This window comes from Theobroma umbraticum, unplaced genomic scaffold (genome assembly GCF_002168275.2).
Source record: "Theobroma umbraticum cultivar Fairchild unplaced genomic scaffold, ASM216827v3 scaffold_56.0, whole genome shotgun sequence".
In the NCBI taxonomy this organism is placed as follows: Eukaryota; Viridiplantae; Streptophyta; class Magnoliopsida; order Malvales; family Malvaceae; genus Theobroma; species Theobroma umbraticum.
This window is the reverse complement of record NW_018397256.1, coordinates 5,071,946-5,077,973: the sequence shown is the minus strand read 5'-3', so window position 1 is coordinate 5,077,973 and position 6,028 is coordinate 5,071,946. Positions and strand designations below refer to the sequence as shown.

The window sequence follows — 6,028 nt, the reverse complement described above, 5'->3', positions numbered from 1 at the left end:
TGTGTCTATAGTAAGTTTCATAATGATAAAGGTGTCATCATTTGTCTATATATGGATGACATGTTAATCTTTGGTACCAATTTGGAACAAGTGGAGGACACATTAAGGTTGTTGTCAAAGAATTTTGGCATGAAAGATATGTGTGTGATGGATGTTGTTCTTGGTATAAGAATAATGATAGACAATAATGGCCTAACATTGTCTCAATCTCATTACATTAAAAAGATTGTAATGAAGTATGAAAAGTCAAATTGTACGTCAATATCTACACCTTACGATTTTAATTTAAGGCTAGTACCTAATAAAGACAAGCCAATATCCAAAAATGAATATGCAAGGGTGATTGGATGCCTAATGTATGCTATGTTGTGTATAAGGCCAGACATTGTTTTTGCGACTGGGATGCTAAGTTGATTTACAAGTAATCCAAGAAAAGAACATTAACATACTCTTCATAGAGTTCTAAGGTATTTAAAGACTATAATGAATTATGGCATTTGTTATTTAGGTTTTCTTTTAGTTTTAGAAGGGTATACAGATGCTAGTTAGAATTTAAATAGAATGGATCATACTTCTATGACTGGTTGGATTTTTATAATTGGTAAGGGTGTTGTTTCTTCTATTTCTTGGGGTTTTAAGAAACAATCTTGTCAAACGAACTTCACCATGGTAGCTGAATTCATAGCTTTAGCATCTACCACCCAAGAAGTGGAATGGTTGAGAGTTTACTCTATAAAATTCTATTGTGGCCTAAACTAATGGCACCAATCTTGATACATTGTGACAATGAAGCAAAGGTATCATAGCCGATAATCAAGCATAGAATGGAAATAGTCTACATATAGGACTTCGACATAGCATTGTAAGACAAAGAATTTGTGATGGTATAGTCACTATAAGTTATATGAGATCTTGAGAAAACTTAATGGATCCATTTATTAAAGGTTTGAAAAAGGACTTGGTAATGAAAACCTCAAGAGGGATGGGTCTCGAGCCTATTAACTAAATCTCCAATGGTGAGAGCTCACCTCAATGCTTATGGTCAACTTTCAAGTCTTAAGTACTGACCATTCTACCACATGGATGATTGAAAGCAATAATTTATATTTTTAATCTCAAGGTGTATAGTGCTTGGTTCCCATAATGTGCAAAGTAAGGTTGAACAAAAGTTTTTAAAAGACCATAACATGTATATGTTAAAGTACTATAATTGCAAGGTACTTTCAATGGGGTCTATCTATGTGAGTGGAAGTATGGCTGCTTATAACAATTAAAGGCTTGACTTTAATAGTACTCATGAATGGATGCAAGAACACAAGGCCATAAAAAACGTGTTTGCAGAACTAGATACAAACTATGCAAGGAAGCTTGTTTGTGTTTAGCAGGCTAACTATTCAAATGAAAAATCAATAGTTCAATGCTTGGTAAACCCTTCAATTTAAACTAAAACTAACCACACTCATTAAGTGAAGATTTAAATCTGCGGGATACCTTTATTTATGCACAAGATTCCTAAAGTTGTTGGTATTTGAAAATTTTGAAAATGGTGTGGGAATTGTTGATGTATTTTCAAAATAAAAAGATTGTCTCTTAATATGGAAAGTTATCTTAGCTCAAAGGCTATGTCACATAGTATGACTATTGGATTATAGGTGGGTTTTTCAAATGAATAGTTATGTCTCTTGAAAAATGACATGTTGAAAAAATACCTCTAAATTTAAAAGTTATGAGACAATTGAAAGGCACCACAGTTCAAGAGTTTGGATATAAAAAGATAACTTTTCAAATTGTAGCTCAAAGATTATGTCTTATGTAATGAATGATTGTCCTTTTATAAAGTATTATTGAAACAATACCTTTATCCAAGGATTGTGTTTTCCAAAATGCAAAGGTGTCTTTAAGACAAAGAGATGCTTTGCTGAAAGGATTGTATCTTTGAGAGAAGACAGTTACATGCCTATATAAAGGACTTGTTACCAACCATTTTGATGCACAAAAAACAAATAAGACAAGAGCAGAAAATTCAAGAGCCAAAGAAGTGTTTTGTCTAAAAATAAACATAAACACTTAAGTTCTCATCATTTATCAAAAGAGTTCAAATTCCTTATAATCTACTTGCTATAAAAAGTAAGCTCTAAGCCTAAACAACTTTACAAACCCTTAGGTGTATTTAGCGATCTACTCTTATAAATTGTAAAGGTGAAGTTAGACCTTGGCATTATTGTATCCCTAATGCTATTCTCATAATTCCCTTTTTATATATCAAGTGGTGGAGGTGAAATAAGCCTTAAAGATGGCATATAGTGAAAGGCTAATCTTAAATTCAATTTTGTTGGTTCTTTGAATTTCATCTAAACTCCATTTGTACTAACATCACCTTGCCATGATGCTTAAAAATTTTCTGTAAATATCTTTTTCTCACCCTATTTGAGATATTATTAACAAAATCTGAGATTACTCCAAACATTGATAATTTTTTCTTTTTTTTTGGCATTTTATGACATGTTAAGTTAGTTCCAAATGAACTTCAGTGAATCATTTTCGATATGTTGGATGAGCAACTTTGGAGAGATAAGTGGCCTGGAGCACTTCAAAGTAATTGACAAGTTAAAAAAAAATACTTCATGTCATGTTTGTTTAGTTGCTAATTTTATGTCAATTTGTTTTTTTTTTCTAGATAAATAAAACATTGCATATCCAAAGATTAAGAAAAGAAAAAAAAACCAAAAACATGTGCTAAGCTAGGTATATAACAACCTCCTTTTTCTTTTACATACGGAAATCAAAGCATTTTATCTTCAAAGCATTTTGTAGGAAAGTGGGCTTACCTTTTCAGATAAATATTCCACTCCTTTTCTGATCGAAGAAGCTTGCTTTACAAGTCCTCCTTCGTGTACACAACAATTTCTTCACTCTCGTTGTGATAGAGTAGCTACTAGAGTCTTCCACAAGGAATTACACATTTCAAAGCCTTTGATGGTGTCTCAAGAATGAAGAGAAAGAAAAAGAGAAAAAAGTTTTTTTTTCTGGTTTTTCTGACTTACAGAAGAACTCACATTCACTCTTTTTCTGTGTTTTGAAACTAGTACATTTATGCACTATTTATAGACGTATTAGGGATATAGAGATAGGATATTATGTTTAAATTTAAACAAATTAAATTTAAATATAATGGATAGATAATTTAAATTTAAACAAATTAAATTTAAATTTATATCCTATCTCAAACATTCAATTAAGTTATATCAGAACAATATCTAATATTAATCAATTGAATATTACTTAATTATCCACAAATAATTAATACATTTGCATGCTATGTGGACACACCACATTTAAATGCAACAGTTTTAAAAACTAAATTTAAAGAAAATACAATTAAATTATAGCAAATCTAGTGTAGTGCAATTGCATGTTAGACAAAATAATTAATAACTAGAAAAAACTCATTCCAAATAAAATAGTGTGGCAAAGTAATGTAGTTCCAAGTAGAGGAAAGTCTAAATTCACAACATCTTTTGTCAACGAGTTCATAATTAATGATTGAATGAGCTTATTAGTTATGATAAATATCATGATTCATTTTCCAAGAAAACATATCAACCGTTCAACTTTAAAATTTCATTCAGTTAATATTGAATTCTAAATTGTTATTCACGAGATACAAGTTTAGTATGACTTATGAATTCATTTTAGAAATAATTACTTGTATCAATTATTGCATTGACTTGTAGAGGCAACACTCCTGTTAAGGAGTTGGGGTCGTAAAAATGCTGAAAAATAACACAAACGTAATCAAATGGCTCATGGCTATATTCAATGACATGAGAAGATATGTTTATCTTCTATTAATATATTAGGTTTATTTTGTCTTTCAGTGAAGGAAAAAAGAGTGGATATTTATCCTACTATGGACTTTGGCATCGAAAAAGCCAAAACAACTACTAAACAAGTATGAATGAACAAATGTTTGCATGTTAAAATGTTCTCGGTATTTATCAAACCATTAGTTTAATATCGGTTTTTCAAGGGGAGAGTGCTGTATATGAAGCACGCAGAAGTTGTTGGGAGTCGCATCTTCATCAGAAATCACAAAAGGGTTTTGAGGAGTACCGATCAGCTTAAAATAGTGATGGGTAACTCTATAGCATCTCGCTGGAGGGATCTCAGTGGAAAGAATGATTGGAAGGATATATTGCATCCTCTCGATCTTGACCTCCGCCGCTATATAATTCACTATGGTGACAGGTGTGGAGCCGTTGGAGATCTCTTTAATGATACAAAGGCATCGAGGGGGTTTGGACATAGCCTATATCCAGCAGATGAGTTTTTCTCCAGGGCAGGTCTCGAAATTGGAAATCAGTTCAAGTACAGCGTGACCAACTTCTTTTATGCCGCCTCAGATATTGTACAGTCCGCTTGGTTTGGCTATGTGGCAGTGACCACAGATGAAGGAAAGGCTATTCTGGGAAGGAGGGATATTTTGGTTACTTGGAGAGGAACCATGACAGACTCGGAGTGGATTAACAATGTACAGTTTTTCCAACTTCAGCTTCGGAGCTATTTGGAGAGGACAATGATCCTCTGGTGCATCTGGCTTTCTCTCTCTTTATACTGGGAGTAGCTCCAACTCTCCTTACAGCCAGACCAGTGCCAGAGACCAGGTAAAATCTTGACCTTGATGTGAGTTTGACCGGGCCTAACCTTTTTAAACTTAAGCATAGTCCGTCCATGTACTTATATTTTTATTCATATATATATGTATATATATTAAAATATACTACTCATTAAATAAAATTACAATTTCGAATTAAGATGCACGATGACCAAATTTTAAAATAGGAAATTATGAAAAATGGTCAATTTTGTAACGCCATTTCAAAAATAACCTTTAATATAAATTTAACTATTTTTACTTAATTTTTTCATTATTTGACAAAAATTTCTTGAAGCCATTTCAGATAAATTAAACCATTTATCACAATTTTCCCTATTGATTTCTTTCTCCGTCATCTATCTGTTGTGCTCTTGATTTCTCTCTCACCATCTAACTTTCTCTAATTTTATAGATTTCTCTCTCCCGCATCCATTTACTATGCTCTTAATTTCTCTCTCCAACTATCCAGCTGTTTCTAATTTTACTACCATCACTATCTCTATTTATTTCTCATCATATTGTCATTGATTTACAAAGCAAAAAATAGAGATGATATCAATACATGTTTTTGGGTTTATTGATTTACATTCACAGAATCCAAAGTTGATGACTTAAAGCTATATAAGTGAAATTTGTAAATTAAAACACTGCTCAAAGTTGTTACATGCAAATTGTTACATGCCATATTTGCATGTAACAACTCTAATGCACTTGGCTTGCAACAAATCTATTAAATATTACATGATTTAAACATAGCATATAACTTAATTTTTATTTTTGTATTTTACTAAAATATAAACTCTCTAATTTAAACACTATGTAATAATTTTTTTTTCAACATAACGTGCAATAATTTTTTTTCAATATGTTGTGTAACTTGGTCTTTATCTTTGTATTTCATTAGAACATAAATTATTAGAATTAAACACCTTAAACACATTTTTTTTTTAACATGGCATGTATCAATTTTTTTTTTCAACATGGTACTTGGTCTCTATTTTTGTATTTCACTAAAATATAAACTCTTGCAATTAAACACTATAATCATGGCATGTAACAACCTTTATTTTCAATGTAACTTTTTTTTAATATGGCCTATAACTTGGTCCATATTTTTGTATTTCACTAGAATATAAACTCTTAAAGTTAAACACCTTAAACTTAATGTGTAATAATTTTTTTTTCAGCGTAACAAATTTTTTTTTAACATGGCATGTAACTTGGCTTCTTTGTATTTCACTAAGACATAAACTTTTAGAGTTAAACATTTTAAAAATGACGTGTAACATATTTTTTTCAACATAATGTGTAATAATAATTTTTAAATATGACGTGTAGTAATTTTTTTTTCAACATAATATACAACAATAA

The 6,028-nt window shown here is 30.9% G+C and overlaps 1 pseudogene; it reads left to right on the top strand.

Moving 5' to 3' along the window:
• Positions 1–4,132: 4,132 nt before the first annotated feature.
• Positions 4,133–4,676, top strand: LOC110410291 (phospholipase A1-IIgamma pseudogene; annotated as a pseudogene).
• Positions 4,677–6,028: the final 1,352 nt, after the last annotated feature.